Genomic DNA, 25,114 nt, shown 5'->3' on the forward strand with positions numbered 1-25,114 from the left:
CATGTATTTAGATAGGTGTGTGCATTTAAAATAGTTTAAATAGACATAGCCAGGATTCATGTCGTAGTCAGTTAGGATTGGTTAGGGAAGGCAAGTCTCCGGATTATAAATATGTACCTTGGACTACGAATGAAAAATAAACAAACAATCATTCAAAACAACTCTCTGCGCATCGCCACCCCTATTCTAGGGTTTCTCGGGTAAGTGCCGTGTAGCCCCGATCACGTTCGTGTGATCGGGGCAGCATCGTTCCTGCCTGTCTACCTTTGTGTTTCTCATACTGAAGCGTTGTTGATGGCGAGTAACACTAGTTATCTTGGCATTTACAGATTAGCATCGGCTCTTTCATGCTGTATTCATGCATCGTTTGATTACCTGTGAACGTTTAGCTGTCCTCATACCCGATCTCGAGTATGAGGGCAGCACCTTGCTCTGTTTCAATTAGTAGATGCAATCTGTTATGGTTAGTCTTTGTTCATCGGAGATTTAGCTTAACATTCGCATGATTAGGCCCTTCAAATGGATTGAACGTTCCGGCAGTACGCTTGATGCTTTTTATCAATCTAAAGAGGGATTGTTCTGAGAATCGGCTCCCTGTTGGTTTTTAGGCCTTTGTTTAGGTTGCTATTCTGTTACCTTTCGTATCTGTTAGGCTCAATTACGTTTAGGATGTTCCGGTTATGTGGTGAAAGCTTTAACCGTCGTAGATTGAATTAGCTTACCAATCACAGAGCAAGTTTTATATTACCATCGGATATGCGCACTTTGTTTAAATACTTCGATCTGATCTGATAATGGAAGACAATTGGCTCTGTATAGCCGATATCGGGAATCACCCGATGAGCCGATCACGGCTCGGACTAATGTTTACACTTGTGTGTGCATGCAGAAAACTAATATAAATCACTTCTACACCTTCCTGATCAGGTACAAGGTCGTGTGGCACGCCTAACAACCCAGACGCAAGGTCGTGTGCCAGATCCTGGACCGTTGACCGAGGGATCGGGGCCCACCAGCAGTCCCGGGAGCCTCCCGGCTCTTTGTGTTACCTGTTGCTGCTCGCCCGTGGGTTTTGACCGACAACACAGTCTGGCACGCCTAGTGGGACAATCTTCATCAACTACTTCAACTTCTACTAATGGGATGACGAGGGAGGATCCAATCACGTACGAGGAGCTTCCTGCTGAGCACAAGCAGAAATACGATGAGATTAAGGCTCTCTTCGAAGCCGATCTCATCGGCTGTTTTGAGAAAACCCGCCACCATGGCGTTAGGTGGAAGGGGTTCTCACCAGAAGGCACCCTTGATGACGTGGACCTATCCACCCCTTCAAAAGATCATATCAGAGCTCTGCGCCAGGAAGCAAACTACATGGTGGCCCACTCACTACATCGGCACTCCGAGAGCCTAGTGAACGCTTTCGAGCGTTTCGCGCTGCGCGTGGTCCAGGAGATCATGAAGCATCAATACTCTCCAACGGGACCTACCCTGGGAGTCATAAGGGAGAAATACCGTTCCAGGCCAAGCCACCGCTGCCTTATGCGCTCGCGGCTCTGGAGTCACACGGCTCCCCGGCCTACGTCATCTACAAGGTGGGAGGTGACCCTGTGGATCACCAGTTCTTCAGCGAGCCGCCCAAGGAGATCCCGCATGGGTACATGTGTGCTTATATACCGGATAGCAACAATCCGATACATTCGGTGCAGAGGGCGGCTGGAGGAGTTTTCGGAGCAGATGCCGACAAACAAGCGTGGCTAACTGCTTATGCCACCGGGCCGAGTCATGACAGTACGCACTCAGCCCCAGGAGCACAGATGGTAGACCAGATCAATGCCATCTTAAGAGATCAATTTGGCATTCTACCAAAGAGACGGGCGATCAGCTATACTAAGTCGTATCTAAGTGACTATGATCTAATTCCCCTTGCCGCCCAAGTATCGGCTCCCTGAGTTCACCAAGTTCAGTGGAGCGGAAGGATCTAGCTCCATCGAGCATGTGAGCCGATACTTGGCGCAATTAGGGATGATCTTGGTGTCGGATCCCTTGCGAGTAAGGTTCTTCTCGCAATCTCTTACGGGGCCAGCCTTTGGATGGTACACATCATTAGGCCCTGATTCGATCTGCACCTAGAAGTAGCTGGAGGAGCAGTTTCATATTCAATATCACTCAGAAGCTGCAGAGGCCAGGATTGCCGACTTGGCACAAGTACGGCAGAAGCGAGGGGAAATCGTGGCAGAATATATCCAATGCTTTAGGGAGGTCAAGAACTGATGCTACTCGACCTGTATTTCAGAGAAGGAGGCGGTCGAGTTAGCATCCTTGGGACTACTAAAGCCGATCAAAGATCTGGTTTTCCAATTGGAGTTCAATTCTTTGGTGCACTTTGTGCAGAAGTTAACGATATATGAGTAGCGCCACCCAGAACTATACCAGGACAGGTTCAAGCATCAAGTAACATTGATCGACGCAGAAGACATTGAGGATTCTAGGGATGACCAAGAAGTAGCAGTTGCAGAGTGGACTCAGGGGGCAAATCCCGTGTCCTGTAAGTGGGTGAAACAGTAGGGACCTGCTAAAGGTTTTGACTTCGAGTTGAACAGATATTTGATCTGTTATTGAAGGAGAAGCAGTTGAAGTTACCTGAAGGCTGCAAGCTTCCTACAGCACAAGAGCTGCAAGGGAGATCATATTGCATGTGGCATCATTCTTTCACTCACAACACTAGCAACAGCAAGGAACTCCGTCGGCAGATCCAATCGGCTATTGAGCAAGGCCGATTGATCTTAGGTCAAAATACCATGAAGGTTGATACCCAACCTTTTCCAAGCGTAAATATGGTAGAGGGTTATTGTGGCAGAACCAACCTGAATTACACCGGCTCAAGTACGGAAGTCCTCTCTCAAGGGTTCCAACATACTTCAAACAGTGTAATCCCTTGGCCTGTCGGGTAACGTCCCGATAAACCACCGAATGCAGGATCAAACAAGGTACCTCGCACGAAGGCGAGTCCAGAGATACAAATGCCGACCCTTTTTACATCACAGATATAATATCACATGGCATACAACCATAGTATAAAAATCTAACTAGTTTGAATTTATACAAGACTTTTCCAAAGTTATAGTATCTGCAGCGGAAAATACACGTGATTCTACAGACGTCACACAACGGATGTTTGAGCTAAGCCCATGCCCAACATCACTCGGAGGGACCTGTGTTGGCCGGGGACGGATCCCACTCCACGGACCAACCATCGGGGAGAGCATAGGGCCATAGCATAAGCAGAGTGGAGTCCTCAGGGGAAATACCTGAAAACAAGTTACAAGGCAAGGCTGAGTATACTATTACTCAGCAAAGCTTACCCGATTCATGATATACTTAGCCATGTAACAAGACTTATGAAGGCTTATAATAGTTCTAGGTTTAATTTCAGCTGAAAAGCAACAAAGAGTAGATCCTTAATTTCAAATTTTAGCTTTCAGATTCTAGTTGATTATTCATTCTAAGTAAGCAACTATAGGTACTCAAACATGGTAGAACTTTCTCAACAAACATCATCTTTGATAACCATCAAGTTGCTCTTATTACTCTATGTGGCAAAGGGATCAAGCAGTCTCAATCTCCGCGAGAAACGGACGATTCCTGAATTGAATTTCAGCCTTGCAAGGGTAAACCTAACTCACATGCTTGAAACTCTCAGAGATCGTTCCGAAACAACCGTTTGCCTTTCATTCTGACTCGAGGATCATATCCACCACAAGCGACTGCAGGACCATACGCACATCCAATGTGCAGGACGTACGTCTGTAGAGCGACTACACGACCGTACTCCTGGTTGCCCTGCAACACGTATTCCCACACATCGAATCAAGTAACACAAAAAACCAAATACGAGTGGTGGGAGGTATGTCCACTCCTCGGGCCGATTGGTTACTAGGCTTACCGCTTACCATATTTCGCGGCATGTGGCTAGTACTTTCAAACGCTTAACCACCGCTACCACACACTGCGACCTTATCAAATTTATCAAAACAGACGGGGTATCATCTCAACCATGATACTTCACATAAATCCCGTCCGTCATCCTTTTAGTGATTGTAGGGATGCAAATATTGCAACTCCTATATCGCGCGAGTGACAGGAAATCACCCAACTTCTACCGGTCCTATTAGCAGAGCATCTATTCGATATGGACTCAGGTGCAATACATAGGTTCCTAGGATTCATGCATCTAGGGTTCCATTTCATCTTCTAGACTTAATGCAAGATATAATATATAAGTATAGGATTGCATAAATGTAGTAATTTGAAATACTGGGTTATGCACCGGGGCTTGCCTTTACTGGTGGGGCTAGAGTCAGGGATGTTAGTATTATTATCTTTCGAACTTTAGTTTGGGGCTTCAGATAATCCCTTGGTGATGTTCATTTGGTCTTCAGAAATATCCTCTGCAGATTTCTGGGAGATCTTGTAGGTATCGTTTGCGGAAGTAGTCGTATCTACATGCAATGCAACATTACATTTAAAGTGTGCACATAAAACTATTTTATGTCACGATAAAGTTGCAATGCAGCACTCATTTGGCATATCACTCATATAACAACTAAAAAGATTTGAAACTAAACTTAAATGGAGCTTTAGGTGGACAATTAACTAAAATCGGTTTAGTTGTTGAAGATTACAACAGAGCCAATTGGAAGCAATAGGGGTTTAGCTGATAGAATTGGTAAAGGAGGGAGTTATCTACATAGTTTTTAGGAAATCTGCTGATTTCTGTTTGGAAGAGAAATCGGCAGGAGCGGTCTCTGTATATGAGTAGAAGAGATTAGCCGATTTGAGTTCACCTGGGGTCAAATTGGCTGATATGGATAGGAGTGTTGAAGGTACAGTACTTTAAGGATAGAACAAGGAAAAATCTTGTCGATTGGATTATCAGCATGTTTTTGGTCTATCCGATTGGTTGGTGCATTGGTCCTGGCCTTAGCTGATTCATGTGCATTAGGTCTAGCCGATTGGATGTCTACTGGTGCTAGCTGATTGGCCAAAGCTGTATCGGCCGTGCCTAACAGAGGCTCTTACTGTGCTGGCTTGCCGATCTGTGGTGGTGTGTTTTGGCAGGTGCAGCCGATATGTCATCTAAATCGGATGTCTAGCTGATTACTGCGCGCATCGGCATAGCCGATTTGTGTTTTTAGCAAACTAGTCGATCTGTGAACATCGGCACGCTAGTCGATCAGTGTATGCAACTATTCAATATTGGAAATAGCCGATTGTGCAACAACTACTCGACTCGTGTGGCATGTAACTATCCGATTGCGCATTGGTAAACTACTCGAGAGTGTGAACATTAGCCGAGTTGATATGTGTGCATGTGCTAAATTTGTGAATCGGCACAAGTAGCCGATCAGTGCATTTGCAAAACTAGTTGATTAGTGAACATCAGCTAGGCTGATGTGTGTACGTGTACTAGTCGATCGGTGAATTGGCCTACTAGCCGATTTAGTGCATCGACACATTAGCCGATTTACACATTGGGTAGAACTAGTCGAGTGATGTATCGGCATAGCTAGTTGATTAGTGCGAGTAACTAGCCGATGGTGTATTGGTAGACTAGTCAACTATGTATCCGTATGGTCTGTGTGTTGGCGTATTCAGCCGATTGGTGGGTCAGCTGTGTAGCTGGTTTTCATCCTTAATGTTCTCCTACATCTATTGGGGTACATCAGCCGTGTAGCTGATTGTCCTACTCTGCACTAACTGTGCTTAACTAAAATGTGCTTAAGTGTTATCCTAGGTAACTAGGTGTGGTTGTATCGGCTTGATTACGTCGGTAAAACAATCGATTGACATCTAGCCGATGGGGCCATCTAAACTGGATCCGTTACAAGAACCAGGTGGAACAGGACATTAACATCGGACTTAAGCTGATGAGACTACAAATTTGGAACTAGACTAAAGAGAATATGGCCGATGGGCTGGTGTCGATAGATGGGTAGCTAAAGAGGGCGTGAGGTTGATGGGCATACAGCTGATGGGTGTCCTACGGGTACGTAGCCAGAAGGCATATGGCCAATAGGTGTGTGTCCTATGGGTATATAGCTAAAGGGGTGTGTGGCCAACATCTCAATCGATAAATTGGCTGATATAAGTGTGCTGACAGAGAAGGGTAACTAAAATGGATTGGTTATATCTGGCCGTTATAGAAAACGACCAGAATTGGCTTGGATCAGCTGATAGCAAGAACCCTAATATCGTGTATGCATCTCTGATACATCGACTATGTGCAGTCGATGTAGGACAGAACAAAAGAATTGTATTGGCAGTAGCCAATGTTAGAAAGATAGCAACCGCATCGGCTAACCAGCCGATGGTAAAAGCATATCAAATGAATGGCATCGGCTGACAGCCGTTACAATGAAACATCATAGATTCAATTGAAACAGATGCTTAGCAGCTGAGCTAATAGCCGATGCTGAAACATAGCTGCAGAGATGTATTAGCTAAGCAGCAGATACACATGAACTAACAAGGATCCTTATACGAATAGGACCTTAAGGAGACTGCAATCAAGACAAGGACAATATCTTGATGGCAGGGACATGAGCACTCGTGTGAAAGGATTAACTAAACATCACACATCTCTATCACAAAAATATGAGCTAACACTACCAAACTTATCAACAATGCAAAACGAAAAACATGCTATGTACCAAACATATCATTCACTCTTCTACTGGGCAGTCATTTATCGGGTATTATCTAAATTGTTTAGTTACATTAGGTAACAGGGTTGATTACCCTAAACATCTAAACTAAATACATTAGGTTTCTGACTCTCAAAATTTTATCATGAACTAAACATGTTGAAAGAATGCTAAGGGAAACATGAATAGATGCATCTAGAATTAATTTATGAGGTTTTCATCAACATACATCAGAAATACTTAAATATCATAGCTAAACAATAGATTTGCCCTGCAAATTTTACATAGAGCTATTCAAGACATGCACAATTTATGTTTCAAAGTTCAGCTATAGCACAGCTGTGAATCAAAAGATCTAATTAAAGCATCCATTTTCTACTAATTAATTCACCGCACAAAATACACGGATTCATCTCACGATCATAACACAAAAGTTGCAGTATTTAACCCAAGGGTTCAAACCCAACTAGTTTGACATTTTTACCATTTTCCTATAATTTACTACGAGTTTCCAAAGTTTCAGCCAGAAAATTCAAGAAGGTCCAGCGCGACACTATTCATTTGCGTCATGGGTTGTGCAGATAGGCCCTTGGAATTCTTCCTATTGTTGTGTGGAGTCCCTGCTCGCGATTTTTGGAACACAGAAAGCTCAGGGAGCACGATTCCGGCGATGGGGCGCTTCCCGGCGGCGAGGGAGAGGCGGGGGAGCATGAGGGACACGAGAGCTACCTTTGGATGGGCTCGGTTGAAGTTGGGGTGGTCGGAGGAGGGCCGGCGGCGGTGACAGTACCCGTGTCAATATATGCTCATCAGAAAAATGGACCAGCCTTGGACTAGCCTGTGGTGGTGAAGTATGCAATTCTGGTATGGCCGCAACTGCCCAAACACCATCTTCCACAATTTTGACATGCTGTTCGGCAGCCTGTATTGTATTTTTAGTCACCCCACCAGCCTTTTCTGTTCCTTCCTTGCCAGACTAGTGCTCGGCTCGGAAGCGTAGATAAGAATATTCCAGCTCCAGCCGCGCGAGGCACTCGTGCGTCTCAGCGTTCTCTCCCGTCTTCCCGTCGTTGACCAGTGGCCCGATGCAGTAGACTCTCGGCAGTCAGCCCGGCCGGGCATGCAAGACGCCATCCCTGAGTGCCTTCAGGACCCTGGGCTCCAAACCAGTCGTAGCTGTTGACTAGCATGCGGCTACCCTCCGGGATGCGCTTGAACTGGTACAGCCGGACCTTGGTCTGGTCGCTCTCCTTGTCCTGCATCGTTATCACCATGTCCAGCGCCCGAATCGGCGGCATCCCGGGGCACCGCACCAGCGTCCTACCCATCTCCCTGAACGACGGAAGGGTGGGGTAGAGGTAAGGCAGGTTGAGGGAGACGGCGGGGTAGGGATCGAAGTGGCTGACTGGCGGCTCGGTGAGGTGCTGCGGGTGCGGCTGACGGAGGCGCACGGGCTCGCCGTTGGCTTGTTGGGGACGAGGAGGCCGGGGAGGTGGTGTTCGGCAGCGATGCCTGAGTTTGGGCCGGCTGCAATGGCTGCCACGGGATCTTGAATCCCCGGCGCCAGGAGCTACGGCGACGGCAAGTGGTGGCCGAGGGGGTAGAGAGGGAGGTGAGGCGGCCGTGGGAGGCGGCGATTTGAAGATGGTGGAGCGGAGGCTGGGGATTTGGCCGACGGACCAAGGAAGCTCGGATCGGTTCATCTCTATTTCTTGGCCGATGGAAGAAGAAAGAAAATGAGAGAGAAGGTAGGGTAGGCCGGCAGGTTTGGAGAAGAGGTAAGGCCAAAAAAAGTCATCGAGGACTTAAGAGCAGTGGACGAGACGAGCGAGCAGTCGGCAGCAAACAGCGGTGAGCGGCGGAGCAGAGAGAAACAGAGGAGAAGAAGAAAGGGAACTTTCCTAAGGACCCGTGCACAAATTCAGAAAATACAGGGACCTAGGTGAAAAGAAGAATTTATGACAGGATAGGATGACTCAAGCATTTATGACATGTCATGATGACTTGCACCTTTTTACACTTTAGCCCTTAGTAACTTTGAAAGTTACTTTTACAATTCACCTTTTTACACTTGCATTTTAAATTTTCAAAAGCTTCACATAAACACACACAAGCTTTACACTAACAAGCACATACTTCACAGTAAATAATGTGCCTAGCTTACTAGTACATGAACTGTCACAGTTATGACCGATCTGCGAGAAGACAATTGGATTTTGCACTTGGCATTAATATGGCAAGGCTTGACCACATTGCCGCACCAGGAATGAAGAGGCCGATCTCTACGATCGGCCCCAAAAAGGGGAAAGGGATATATCACGGAAGAACAAGTAAGGCACGTCAGGAATCAGTGGCGGCTTCTTCCGATCTCCTCAAAAAGTATGAATACCAGTACCAGCAACGTCTCCAGTGTGAGTCAGAGGAGGAAGAGTATGAACGCCGTAGTGGGAAAAGTTTGAAGAAGCGGGAAGATACACGTGATCATTGGCATTGCCTGTTCTTCAAGTATTGCTGGGGCTCTGGCATGAGCCGATTGCCTACTACTAAGGATTGCCCGGAGTGCGGATCCCAGAAGCATGATGCAGAAGGGGTCTCGGTTTTCCAACGTTTTGGACCTGTGCCACCCTAGCATGAGCAGATTCAGCCACCACACAAAAGAGTGGACTTTGAAGAGGAGGAGGATAAGTATCACCGGCCGCGCTGGTGCCCTGATGGACGTAACCGTTCCTAGAAATGCAGGGTACAACGGCTGTGCAGTCTGGAGGAAGCCGAGGCCAGATATCTTGAGACACTAAGAAAGGCGCGCCCGGATTTGGCGGACAAAGTCCATTACGCCCAGAAAAGGGAGTCGCGCCCTCCCAAGAAGGAGTGGCATCCAAATCCAACAAGAGCCCATGTGAAGACATCGGCTGATGCACATATGGTGTTTGTACTCCCCACGGAGTTCCACGCCCAAGGCCGTGAAGAGTTACCGGTAGCCCAGCTTGACTTGGGGCCGCGGCCAGTTATATTTGAGAAGCCCCGAGCAAATAACTACAAGCATTTGAAGGCTTTATACCTCAAGGGTTACATAAACGGCCACTTGTCAACAAGATGTTGGTCGACACGGGAGTGGCAGTTAACATAATGCCGTACTCTGTGCTGCGCCGGTTGGGGTGGTCCACTGGAGATCTGATCAAGACCAACATCACGCTGAGCGATTTCAACAGCCAAACATCAGAGGCACAAGGTGTCCTTAGTGTGGATCTGACCGTGAGGAGCAAGAGTACATACACTATCCTACTTGGCACGGATTGGATCCACGCCAACTGCTGCATCCCTTCCACAATGCATCAATGTCTAATTCAGTGGGATGGAGATGAGGTAGAGGTGGTTCAGGCAGATGACTCGATCGAGATTTCACATGCTGCCATGAGCATCTGGGATGTGGAAGATCAAGAGCCAATCTTAGGGATCAGTTTGGAAGGCTGTGATCGTGTCGAAGCTACAAAAAACGGGGTGAGGCTAGTCTTATCCACTGGCCTTACAAAGTAGACAAAACACAAAGGGCGAGCTGTTTTGACGCACTTGGCAAGTCCGATCCCCGCGATCGGCCCCAAAAAATAAAATGTAAACTTTTGATGGCAAGTGTTTTACTTGATCAATGAAGATTATTTTTTTTGAACAAACGCAGGAGAGCTGCGTGTCATTTCATTAAGGAGAAAGAAACAATACAACAAGGGGGAACAACAAATGTCCCCCCTCAACACAAGGCCAGTCAGGGCAGAGCCATGACTAGGCCAAACACACCCCAGCCACTAGTACAACACTGGTAGCACTACTAGGGATGACCAAGAAACTATTCTATAGATAGGTGCGGTGAGAGCAGGCCCCTAAGGGCAGAAGCTCCAGTCCAGCACCAAGCGCTACCTTCCTCAAAAATAGCCACCACAACACTTTGAACACAAGGCTTGACCCCTTCAAACACACACAGATTACGATGTTTCCATATTTCCCAAGCGACCAATATGATTAGGGAGTTGAAACCTTTTCTAGAACTTTTTTCAATATTTTTTAAACCTTGGCACCACTAGCTTGAAAAACGGGAGCTTCCAGGTTGAGGAGCCAAAGCACCCAGGCCCATCCTAATAAGGATTAAGGTCCAAACTTGGTGGGCAAAAACATATGAGATGAGTATGTGTTGGATGGTTTCATCTGCTTGATCACAAAGAGGACAAGAATGAAGATTATAAAGCGGCCGATCTTAACGATTGGCCAAAACTCTTTTTGTCATTTTCTCCGTCCATTTGCAGTGTTGACTTAACAGATGACGGAAAGTTAGGATACGAGTTTACATCGGCTGACGAGCTCGAAGAAGTTGACATTGGTCCTGGGGATAAGCCACGACCAACATTTACCAGCAAAAAATTAAGCCCGTGTCTACGAGAGCTGATGATAGCTTTGCTGAAGGAGTATGCAGATTGCTTCCTAGGATTATACAGAGATGCCTGGGTTGGATAGGAGCATAGTCGAGCATCGGCTCCCTCTCAAGAAGGGATTTCGGCCGTTTTAGCAGCGAGCACGACAAATGAAGGCTGAAGTTCTAGTGGAAGTCAAGAGGTGGAGAAAATGCTAGAAGCAGGATTCATCAGGCCTTGCAGGTATGCCGAGTGGATTTCAAGTGCTGTACCTGTGCAAAAGAAAGATGGCCGATGGCGAGTCTGTGTGGACTTCAGAGACCTCAACAGGGCTACTCCAAAGGACGAATACTCGATGCCTGTCACGGAGACATTGATCAACGCAGCTGCTGGTCATAAGATCTTGAGTTTCATGGACGGCAACGCCGGCTATAACCAAATCTTCATGGTTCCAGAGGATATAAACAAGACCGTGTTCAGAGTGCCTGGGGCAGTAGGACTGTTCGAGTATGTGGTTATGACCTTCGGGTTGAAGAATGCCAGCGCTACTTATCAACGTACCATGAACTACATTTTTCACGATCTGATCGGCAAGTTGGTGGAGATTTATATTGATGACGTTATGGTGAAATCTGCGTCGGTTGAAGGGCACTTGGGAGACCTCCAGCAAGTTCAGGGACGAACCAGAAGGTTCGGGCTTAGGATGAATCTAAAGAAATGCACTTTCGGCGTATCGGCCGGTCAATTCCTGAGTTTCTTGGTTCATGAAAGAGGAATCGAGATCGGCCTAAAGAGTCAGGAAGATATAAAAACAATGGTGCCACCTACTACAAAGAGGGAGCTCTAGTAGCTCATTGGTAAAATCAACTTTGTCAGAAGGTTTATTTCCAATCTCTCCGGGCGGATTGAGCCTTTTATGGAGTTGGTAAAAATTAAAGCCAATGATGAATTTCGTTGGGGGGCAGAGCAGCAACGGTCATTTGAAGAGATCAAGGAGTATCTGTCAAAACCACCCATGTTAGTTCCACCCCAACAGGATAAGCCATTCTATGTGTACTTATCAGTAGGTGACACCTCCATCGCTTCAGTAGTAATACAAATGCATGACGGCAAAGAAAGGGTTGTGTTCTACCTCAGCAGAAGAATGCTAGATGCAGAGACAAGGTTCCCTGATATTGAAAAGTTATATCTTTGTTTGTTCTTTACATGCACAAAGCTTCATCATATCCTACTATCAGCCGAGACAATTATCATTTGCAAATCGGATGTTATCAAGCACATGCTATCGGCTCCTGTGTTGAAAGGCCGACTTGGAAAGTGGATGTTTGCATTGTCAGAGTGCGATATCCGATACCAACCCGTGAAGGCAGTCAAAGGGCAAGTGCTCACGGATCTCAGTGCAGAAAGGATCAATACTGACATAGCAACACTCTCGTACGCACATGGGCCATGTACTTCCATGGATCGGCTTGTGGAGATGGATGTGGCATAGGTTTCCTGCTTATGTCACCTCGGGGGGCAACATATTCTTTTTCGATCAGATTACCTACCGCTTGCACCAATAATCTAGCGGAATATGAAGCGGTGCGTAAGGTTATGGAGTTGCTTCTTGAGGCCGAAGCTGAAGCAGTGGAAATTTTCGGGGATCCAAAATTGGTGATTTCTCAGCTCACAGAGGAGTACAGGTGTGAGAGCGAGTTACTCTTCCCATTATGGGTACAACGCCAAGAGCAGATGGCCCAATTTAGGTACAGAAATTTCTATTGGATACCTAGGACACAAAATTCAGAGGCCAATGATCTTGCACAGATGGCTTCGGGATACTAGGCTATGGCGGACAGAGCCGATCTTCAGGTACACATACTGGACCAAGGGGATTGGAGAGCCGATATCTTCAATTACTTTAAGGATTCGGGTCAGGAGGCACTCAAGAGGATACGTTACAAGGCCATGAAATACGTCCTGATACGGGATGTCATGTTCTACAGGATTTTAGAAGGTTTGTTGCTCAAATGCTTGGGGCCGATTGAATCCAATCGGCTCTTACACGAGGTCCACGAAGGCACTTGTGGGACTCATCAATCGGCTCATAAGATGAAGTGGCTGATTAGGCCATCGGGGTATTACTGGCCCACCATGTTTGAAGATTGCTTCAAATATTATAAAGGATATCAAGCATGTCAGAAGTTCGGGAAGATACAGATGGTACCAGCGTCAGTAATGAACCATATCGTCAAACCATGGCCGTTCAGAGGTTGGGGAATGGACATGATCGGCAAAATTAATCCTCCATCCAGCAAAGGCCACCAGTTTATTTTGGCCATCACATATTATTTTACCAAGTGGGTGGAGCAGTTCCCATGAAGACGGTAGCATCTAAAGATGTCATTAATTTTATTAAAGAGCATGTCATTGACAGGTTCGGAATTCCTCAGACCATCATAATAGATGGAGGGTTGGTCTTCATTTCAGAGGAGCTCAAGAAGTTAGCTACTGACATGGGCATTATGGCAGAACCAACCTGAATTACACCGGCTCAAGTACGCAAGTCCTTTCTCAAGGGCTCCAATCGTACTTCAAACGGTATAACCCCTTGGCCTATCGGGTAACGTCCCGATAAACCACCGAAAGCAGGATCAAACAAGGTACCTCGCACGAAGGCGAGTCCAGAGATACAATTGCCATCATATTTTACATCCCAAGCATTTATATTACAAGAGTTTCCAAAAGTAGTATAAGTTCTGAACTGATAGAAATTATTACAAACCAGTTTTAGAGTTTCAATTTCACGGCAGCGGAATTTAAAATACGACAACTATACACGTCGCTAGTACGGACATTATGCTAAACCCTGGCATGACGTCACTCGGTATGATCAGTGTTGGTCGGGGACGGGTCCCACTCCACGGACCAACCATCAAGCAGAGCATAGGGCCAAGGCATGGGAAGAGTAGGGTCTCCAGAGACATTACCTGAAATAAAATCATATGGCAAGGCTGAGTACTCTAATACTCAGCAAGGCTTACCCGGAATTAGGTATACTTAGCCCATAACTAAACCATGTAGGCTTTAATGGGGTTTTGGGTTTTGTCTCAGCTGAAAAGCAACAAAGAGTAGGTCCTTAATTTCATATTTTAGCTTTCAGTTTCTAGTTCCTTTAACCATTCTAGGTAAGCACCTATGACTACTCAAGCAAGGTAGAGTCCTTTTAAAGCATACCTCAGTATTACTCATCATAAGATTTCGCTTGTTACTCTATGTGACAGAAGTATTAAGCAGTCTCAATCTCCACGAGAAATAGACAATTCTGAATCGAATTTCAACCCTTGCAAGGTAAACCTAACTCACACGCTTAGAACACCGATAGGTCATTCCGAAGCAACCGTTTGCCTTTCATTCCGGGTCGTGGAACAATGCCACCACAAGCGACTGCAGGACCATACGCACATCCAATGTGCAGGACATACATCTACAGCGCGACTGTATGATCGTATTCTCGTCTGCTCTGCAGAACGTACTCCCACATGTCGGTGCGTGTAGACATAAAATAAAAGTCGAGTCGTGGGGGACGAGTCCACTTCCCGGGCTGATTGGTTACTAGGCTTACCGCTTACCATATTTCACGGCATGTGGCTACTACTTTTAAACGCTTAACTGCCACTACCAGACACTGCGACCTTAACCAAATTCATCAACACAGACGGGGTATCCTTCCTTTCCATGATACTGCACATAACCCCGTCCGTCATCCTTATAGTGATCGCAGGATTGTAAACAATCAATTCCTATATCGCGCGAGTGACAGGAAATCACTCGACTTCTACCGGTCCTATTAGCATGGCACTAGTCGGACTCAGGTTCTAATATTCAGTACATCGATTCCTAAGAATATGCAACTAGGGTTTCCAGACAACTCCTAAGAACTTAATGCACAAGTATAATTATAAATGTAGATTGCACAGTAAGTAAAATAGCGGGTTTTATGTCCGGGGCTTGCCTTCACTAGCGGGGCTGGGATCAGAGACGTTAATAAATTCTTCCGAACTCGGGTTCGGGGCTTCAGTTAAATCTCCGACGACGTTCCTGGGGTCTTCAGAGATTTCCACTTCGGATTCCGGGAGAATCTGATAATCTCCATCGGCGAGAAGCGTCTAGTCTACATGTGATGTAAATGATGCAGTTTAGAAAATGCATAGACTTTTATTCTATTTCATGATAAAGTTGCAATCCAACGAACTTAACATTACGTACTAGCAAACAACACAATTCCCCTTTACTGGGCAGTCATTTATCAAGTATTAACCGAACTACCTAGTTACATTAAGTAACATAGTTGTTTACCCTAAACATTTAAACTAACTGCTTGAGGTAGCATGTTTGGTTATCTTAAACAATTAAATTAATTACATTTAAAAACTTTATTTATTTGACTAGCTAATTATCTTTAATAACCCTAGGTTATTATTTAATTATGGACTTACCTTGATTAATTAAATGAACCCTAAATTAAGAATATAGCATTATCATACCAAGTTCTATTTATTCTGGTTGTTCTACACCTGATCAAAGGTTGAGAATTTGTGAACATATTACACTACTCAAGAACAACACGTCAAAATATTTCCATAATTTTTCATGAACTAGAGCTATTGTTCATGAATTTTATTTAAATCTAAGCTTAAATTCATTACTCAAGTTACACTAGGGTTGTGACTCCTAAACTTTTATCTTGGATCACATATACTAAAACAAAGCTAGGGTGAAATTTTCAGCTATAAACATGAAGAAATGCATCTATGATTAAATCATGAAACTTTTATTAACATAAAGCAAAGTTATCTAAACATCCTAGCTAAAGGGCTGTTCTAGGCATCCAAATCTTACACAACTCTACTTATGGCACACACATTTGATGTTTCAAATTTGAGCCTCAGCACGGCTATGGATCAAAAGATCTAATTAAAGTACCCATTATCTACTAATTTAAACACAACACAAAATACACATATTCATCTCATGATCATAATACAAGAATTGTAGTATTTAACACAAAGATTCAAACCCAACTGGTTTAACATTTTTCTGAATTTTCTACACATTTTTGAAGTTCACAGCTTTCAAATAAGCCCTTGGCTCGTCGGGGAAGAAGAGCAGGGATGTCGCCGGCCAAATTCCGGCGAGGGTCAACGTCGGGGGTGGAGAAGGAGTGGTCGGCGAGCATTAGGAGCTCAAGGCGCACCTTCTGGTGGTCTTGGGAAGGGGAGGGGATGACCGGAGGTGGGGTTCCCACGGCGGCCGAGGCGGCGGCGGAGGGAAGCTCGTCAGCGAAGGACTTCCTGACGAGGAGGGCGGCCAAGCTCTGATCTAATAGCTATAGCAGGAGGAGGGGAAACTATTGGGGTGGCCGGATTGGACGGAGAAGGGGCGGAGGTAGGGGTTCGACGGCGACAGGAGCTTACCGGCGAGGAGGGAAACGATGGCGAGGTGGTTCCGGTGGAAATCCAGCCACGAGGAGTGGCCTGGGAGTGTCAGTGAGGTGAGGGGAAACTCCCCAGGGGGTCATGGTGGGCAATGGGAGGCGGACGGCGGTGGCCCACGGCGAACAGGGGGTCGCCGGAGTGGAAGAAGGGGGCAGCGGTGGTGCTCGGTGCTCGATGTGCGCGCGGCAAAGGGAAAAGGAGAGGAATGGGAAGGGCTTGAACCGAAGAAGCTCACGGCAACTAAGAAGGAGTGACGGGAGGGAGGAGGTGCCGGCATTTGCCACGGTGCGGCGAGGTGTCATTCAGCGGGAGCTCGGGCTGGAGAGGAGAAGGGCGTGGCAAGCGCGCGGGAGGCCAGAAGAGGGGAGGCTAGGGCGGCGCTCGAGCTGGGGGCGATGCGTGGAGGTGAAGCGCAGCAGGAGGTGGCGAGGGGCGGCCGGAAACGGCGGGCGGCAGCGCAGCAGTAGAGGAGCAGAGGAGCAGAGGAGGTGCCAGAGGAAGAAGAAGAGGGGAGGGGGTCCGAGGGACCTCGTTGGAATTTTCAAAAATCTTAGGGACTCCTCTACGAAGTGAAATTTCCCACTGATCCAGAACTCTAATGAGGAAATGGTCAAAATAGAAGTTGTAGAGTTTTTCAAATCCTACAACTTTGCTTTAGGGCTCAAGTTCAAAAACCTAAAGTACACAGCTTTATTTTACAACTTTGAACTCAAATCAAAATAAAGTTTTGTCCTTATTAAAGTAAATTTCTTATAATTTTGGACCTAATTGCATGTTTTCCTGCACTGCCATGATTACTTGCATTATTACACTTTAGCCCCTAGTAACTTTGAAAGTTACTTTTGTAATTCAACTATTTGCATAAAAGGAGTTGTATTTTTTTTAAAATTACATAAATACCCTTATTTTCACAACTTTACTCAAATTTCACACCATTCAAAACATACAAACATTCTTCCTATTGGCTTGCTATATTTAACACCTAGAGTGTCACAACCTTCCCCCTAAAAGGAATCTCGTCCCGAGATTATAGGAATGATATACTAAGATGTTAGGTACCTAAGAAATCTTGAGAAAGTCTGGAAAATTCTTTTGAAGATAGTCTTCGGTTTCCCAGGTAGCTTGTTCTTCAGTATGATGATTCCACTGGATCTTGAACATCCTGATTGTCGCTCTTCTAGTACTTCTTTCCTTGATATCTAAGATTCTGATTGGATGCTCCTTATACGAAAGATCAGGTTCGATGCCGATAGTTTGTATATCAATGATTTCAGTAGGAATACTGATACACTTCTTCAGCTGAGATACATGGAAGACGTTATGAATGGCTGCTAATTGAGGTGGAAGTTGAAGTCGATAGGCTACAGGTCCACAAATTTCAAGGATTTCAAAAGGACCAACGTAGCGAGGAGCGAGTTTGCCTTTGATACCAAATTGTTGAACACCTCGAGTAGGAGATACTCGCAGATATACAAAATCACCTACTTCAAACTGTATTGGCTTCCTCCTTTTGTCTGCGTAGTTCTTTTGTCTTGATTGAGCTGCTTTCAAATTATTCCAAATGATCTTTACCTTTTCTTCTGCCTCGGTGACAAGTTCAGGCCCAAAGATTTCACGTTCACCAGTCTGAGACCAATTTAAAGGAGGTCTGCATTGGCGACCATATAATGCTTCAAAAGGAGCCATTTTGATACTTGACTGATAACTGTTATTATAGGAGAATTCTGCTAGAGCTAAGCATTTATCCCAATGCTTGTCATACTGAATCACACAGGCTCGAAGCATATGTTCTAGGATTTGGTTTATCCTTTCTGTTTGCCCATCTGTTTGCGGATGATATGTGGAGCTTCGAATTAACTTGGTTCCAAGAGCTTGTTGAAGTTGCTCCCAGAAACAAGCAACAAACTATGCTCCACGGTCAGAGATGATCATTTTAGTTATCCCATGGAGACGCACGATCTGATCTAGATAAATTTCAGCATACTTCTTAGCATTGTAAGTGGTATGTACTGGAAGAAAATGAGCGGTCTTGGTTAGTCTATCCACAATCACCCAAATGGAATCATGTCTCTAGAGAGTGTTGGGTAAACCTATGATAAAATCCATACTAATATCTTCCCATTTCCAAGAAGGAATAGGTAGAGGCTGCAGTGTACCAGAAATCCTTAAGTGACTAGCCTTAACTATCTGGCAAGTATCACACTCGGAGACATATTTTGCTATTTCTCTTTTCATACGAGTCCACTAGAAATTCTGTTTCAAGTCTTGGTACATCTTCGTACTGCTAGGGTGCATAGCAAACTTAGATAAATGTGCTTCATCCATTATCTGCTTGCGAAGCTGATGGTTTTTGGGTACAACCATACGTCCCTTAAACCGTAGAATCCCCGTAGGATCTTCTTGGAAACATTTATACTTTTCTTCTCCTTGGGCTAATTGTTGTTTGATAATTTTGACTCCCTTATCATGTACTTGTGCCATAATGATATTATCCTGGAGTATAGGCTCAACTGTTATATGATTCAAACTGCCTTGAGGTACGATCTCCAGATTAAGCTTTCTCATTTCCTAGCGGAGAGTGTTGTTGAAAACTTCTACTGATAAGCAATGACAATGTGATTTGCGGCTAAGTGCATCCGCAACCACATTGGCTTTGCCTGGATGGTAGTGTACTTCAAGATCATAATCCTTTATAAGCTCTAGCCAACGTCTTTGCCTCATATTCAAGTCCGCTTGCGTGAAGATGTACTTTAGACTTATGATCTGTGTAAATGTTGCACTTGGTACCCATAAGATGGTGTCTCCAAAGTTTAAGTGCATGTATAACGGCTGCAAGCTCAAGATCATGAGTTGGATAATTCTGCTCATGTGTCCGAAGTGCTCTAGAGGCATAGGCAATCACGCGGTTATCCTGCATAAGTACACACCCAAGTCCGATGCCTGATGCATCACAATAGACATCAAAAGGTCTGGATGTATCTAGCTGAGCCAAAACTGGAGCAGTGGTAAGATGTGCTCTTAAAGTGTGGGAAGCTTCTTCACATTTCTCATTTCAGGAAAATTTAACTCCTTTCTTCAATAGTTCTGTCATGGGCTTGGCTATCCGCGAGAAATCTGGAATGAAACGACGATAGTAGCCAGCAAGACCAAGAAAACTGCGAACCTGATGGACTGAAGTAGGAGGTTTCCAATCCATCACTTCCTGGACTTTACTCGGATCAACAGATATACCGTCCTTAGAGATGGTATGACCCAAAAATTTAACGGTATCTAGCCAGAATTCACATTTAGAGAATTTGGCATACAGATGATGATCTCGCAAACGCTGAAGAACAATATGAAGATGTCGAGCATGATCTTCAAGATTTTTGGAATAGATCAGAATATCGTCGATAAAAACCACGATGAATTTATCAAGTTCCGGCATGAAGACAGAGTTCATGAGATATATGAAATATGCTGGTGCATTGGTAAGATCAAAGGACATAACCAGATATTCATAGAGTCCATATCTGGTAGAGAAAGCTGTTTTTGGAATATCACTTGGCCTAATCTTTATCTGATGATACCCAGAGCAAAGGTCAATTTTGGAGAATATCTTGACTCTGGCTAACTGATCAAACAGAATATCAATGTGGTGAAGAGGGTACTTATTCTTAATAGTAACCTCATTGAGGGGACGATAATCAACACATAGTCTAAGACTATGATCCTTTTTCTTAACAAACAGAACAGGGCATCCCCAAGGTGAAGCACTTGGACGAATATAACCCTTATCAAGGAGTTCCTGAAGTTAAGTTTCAACTCTGCCAGCTCATTGGGTGGCATACGATAAGGTCTCTTAGAAATAGGGCTGTGCCAGGTTGTAACTCTATAACAAACTCAACATCTCTATCTGGGGGCGTTCTGGGCAAATCGTCCGAAAAAACATCTAGGTACTCACACACAATAGGAATGTCCTCTAACTTGATCCCTTCTATAGCATACACACAAGAGATGATATACTCCTGTTGTGGTAGATGAAGAATGGTATGTCCATATTCCGGGGAATTTATCTCAACTATTCGAGAAAAGATATCTAGAGATACCCGATGTCTGGTCATCCAATCCATACCTAGGAGAATATCCATTCCTTCTAGGCTTAATGAAATTAAGGCTGTTCTTATTAGAGTGCTACCCAACTGGATTGGTACACCTTTACAAATTTGATTAGATGCAATTCTACCTCCAGGGGTTGTTATCATATATGTTCCATTAGTAGGGTAGAAATCCAAACCTATTTTGGTCCCACACCTTGTACTGATAAAACTATGGGTTGCACCAGAATCAAAAAGTATAATAGCAGGGTGATGGTGTAGAGTGAATATACCCGTCATCACTGGTGCACCTTCCGGAAGTTCCGATAGAGTAGTGAAATTTACTCTTCCTTGACGGACTTGCATAACCTGCCTCTTGCCTTTGTTCCTGGAGTTGGAGTTGGAGTTGGAGGCTTGTCCAGGGAATGTTTTCCTTGGTTGTGGGCAGTCTTTAACAAAATGCGTTGGACTACCATAGTTGAAACATCGATTGACGTTATTCCCTTGATTAACCTGCGGGGGGTTCAACCTTGGACCAAATTGTCGATGCTGCTGCAAAGGTTGAGGCATTGGTGGCCTGTTAAATTGGGGCTGCTGAGGAGGTCTAGCTACCCATCTGCCTGCTGGAACATTTCTGGGTGGAGCTCGGGGAACTGGGTTCTGAATCAACCGATACCTCGAAGGTTGTAACTTTGAAGGTCCAGGCGATACTTTGTGCCTTTTCTCAGCATGATGGGCTGAAATACAATCTTCTTGGGTAATAGCCATGTTGACCAATTCGTTGAAGTTGTCAGCCCTAACCAGAGTCAAGCATTCCTTCAGCTTGGTGTTTAGTCTGTGATGAAATCGATCTCTTTTCTTGGCATCCGTGTCAGCATGATAGCCCGCGTACTGGCACAGGTGATTGAAAGCCTGTGCGTATTGAAGTACAGTGCGGTTTCCTTGAGTCAATGCTAGAAATTCATTGAGCTTTCGCTCAATGAGTCCTTCCGGGATATGGTGCGCTCTAAAGGCGGCCTTGAATTCTTCCCAAGTGACAACATGTCCCTCTGGTTGCATAGCATAGTAGTTGTCCCACCAAATGCGAGCAGTACCATGAAGCTGTTGGGCTGCGAAGAGAGTTTTGTTTGCTTCGGAACATGGGATGGAGAGTAATGCAAACTTGGACTCGATGGTACGGAGCCATGCATCTGCATCAAGGGGTTCTTCAGTCTTATGGAAGAGCGGAGGCTGCGTACTGAAGAAATCCTGATAACCAGCCGATAGATGTTCTTCACGTCCACGTTGAGGAGGACGGAACTGATGTTGCTGGGCCTGCACTAACATGTTCAAGAGTTCGGTCTGACGGGCCATCACTTCCGCTAGATTTGGCGGTGGCGGAGGGGGTTGTTGTGAACCACTAGCCTGGTCTGGTCTGAATCCCTCCGGGGTTCCGCGCGTAGCGCCAACCATCTGACATATAGAATTTCTCCATTAGCATTAACCAATACTTGCTTCTACTTTCAGAAATCATATGGTACCAACATAACACATACTGAAACAGTGCCGCGTAATAAATCTAAGTCACAAAGTATTTACTCAACAATCCCAACAGCAACCCAGATTTACATTACCAGCTGAAACTTATTCCATCTTACATCATGTTGCTCCTTACTACAAACCAAACCGTACACAGGTGTGCCACATATATTACAACAAGTGGCTCGCAGGTCATTTAACTACTCACTCCTATGTCACACTATGTTACACTATAAACACCTAGGATGTCATCAACTCAAACGAGACTAAAAGTCATCGAGGTTGCCCACAGATGACTGACTACTGGAAGAGGAATTATGGGGACTAAGAACAGGATCTCCATGCTCAGAGTCGATCTCGGAGACTCCTTCGACTTCTTCAGGTTCTTCTTCTTCTTCACTCTCAAACTCATCAACAACAGGCTGCACTGGTTGCTCATGAAGCATGTTGATATGGTCAATAGCTTGGCCAAGATTAAGACTGAGCTCATGAACTTGCTCCTGGAGAAAATCAATGACAGTGTCATGCTGGACAATGAGAGCATCGCTCTCAACAATCTGATCCTCTCGATGCTGAATGGTTTCTTCCCGCTGGGTAATAATCTCTTCCTTGGCAGTGACAGTGGCTTAGAGTTCCTCAATTTGCGTATTCTGCCGGCCAACCTGATTACGATACCCTTGGGCTATGTTGGTCAGTCGATATATACCGTGCTGCTGAAGTGTCTGGTAGTGGTATTGTGCATTCATAAATCTGACTGCAGTGCGTAGAGTCTCTCCAGCCAGATTTCCCAGTAAGTGGTCACAGTATGTTACCCTGAAAGTCCATTCTGGGTCACGAGAATCTATTGCAGGAAATAAGCCGATAGGATGTCCTGCAACTTCCTCAGGATGCTGATCGCAGAAGATGTGGATAGCTTCCATAGATGCTGCTTCAAAAGTATCAGCGAGGCGATGTCCAATCACATTAACTTCAATAGGCTGCCACAGAGATAAAGTAGGATGCGGAGGAATAGTCATCTTTACTCTGAACGAGAAACACCCTCTTCATCATACTCTATTCCATCATAAGGCGGAGGCTCGGTGTAGCCAAACATCTGAAGGGACTCTCACAAAAGATGAGAAAAACCCTCCCAATGCAAGGCATTGGTATGAGCGTGTCCTGCGGAATCCCAAAAGAACCTTGGAAGCTTGGCCATCTGAAACAAGGATTCAAATGGTGAGATTACAAGTTTTCAACCATACACCTTGAGAAGACTGCGGAAAAATGTGAGTTAGACTTATGGAATAACTGGAATGCAGCTATCCAGCTAAATCAGAGGACTGTTCTAGATCTTGAGGATGAAACGATAAAGGCCGAAACATTATAACCTAAGGCTGTCGGTATGACTATTTCAAGGCTGTACTAGTAACTAACAACACTCTAGATATCCTTAAAACAACAAACCATGCCACTCATTCAATCAAATCAAGGAATATGCATGCATATGCGACGCGTCCTCACAACTCAAAATAATTGCCAAATATGTTTGGACTTACGTGATTAGTTACAGTGGCACAATATGTTCATCTCTCCCAATAATAGCTAGTTGAAAATTCTTATTCGTCTTAGCCTATTTAACCGTGGTTAGCGTACCTGTAGAGAACCACAGTATATATGAACCTTTCATGCCAGCACTCATGAAAGTGTCCTCAAATATTACTGTTCACTATAAAAACAGCATCTGTACAATTACCGCCGTACAGACGACGTTAACATACGTTATCGAAACAACGTATTCACGGGGGTACCGCAAAATTTGGGGGTATGAACAGCGATCACCATACCCTGCGCCAAACCATTTACTCCCAATATAATCAACCGAAGTTGATACATTGGCAGCATCTGAAGTAGGCCACTGCTTGAGAAACAGCGTTCGGTTCGCATCACCGACGGGAAGGCTAACTCCCCAGTTAGCTGAGGGTCCTTACCTTCTTACCTCATCGTCGAAGGCGTAGTTACAGAACATAAGGTTGATTGTGCATAAATTTAAGGTTCAATAGAAAAGTAGTGCTGGAAGTTAGAGTTATATACATATACTATAGCCACCTCTAATTCCCATATAAATATCACCCTAGGGCTCTACGTACTAAGCACAATCCTTAACAGCACCAACGTAGTTTTGTAAAATACTTTGTGGATCAAATTTTATACTAAAAACACTTTTAAGGTCAATCATATCCCTCTGTGTATACTTGTTAGTTCTGATACCAGCTGTGGCAGAACCAACCTGAATTACACCGGCTCAAGTACGCAAGTCCTTTCTCAAGGGCTCCAATCGTACTTCAAACGGTGTAACCCCTTGGCCTGTCGGGTAACGTCCCGATAAACCACCGAAAGCAGGATCAAACAAGGTACCTCGCACGAAGGCGAGTTTAGAGATACAATCGCCATCATATTTTACATCCCAAGCATTTATATTACATGAGTTTCCAAAAGTAGTATAAGTTCCAAACTGATAGAAATTATTACAAACCAGTTTTAGAGTTTCAAGTTCACGGCAGCGGAATTTAAAATACGACAAGTATACACGTCGCTAGTACGAACATCATGCTAAGCCCTGGCATGACATCACTCGGTATGATCAGTGTTGGCCGGGGACGGGTCCCACTCCATGGACCAACCATCAGGCAGAGCATAGGGCCAAGGCATGGGAAGAGTAGGGTCTTCAGAGACATTACCTGAAATAAAATCATATGGCAAGGCTGAGTACTCCAATACTCAACAAGGCTTACCCGGAATTAGGTATACTTAGCCCATAACTAAACCATGTAGGCTTTAATGGGGTTTTGGGTTTTGTCTCAGCTGAAAAGCAACAAAGAGTAGGTCCTTAATTTCATATTTTAGCTTTTAGGTTCTAGTTCCTTTAACCATTCTAGGTAAGCACCTATGACTACTCAAGC

The sequence above is a fragment of the Panicum hallii genome, chromosome 4 (genome assembly GCF_002211085.1).
Source record: "Panicum hallii strain FIL2 chromosome 4, PHallii_v3.1, whole genome shotgun sequence".
In the NCBI taxonomy this organism is placed as follows: domain Eukaryota; kingdom Viridiplantae; phylum Streptophyta; class Magnoliopsida; order Poales; family Poaceae; genus Panicum; species Panicum hallii.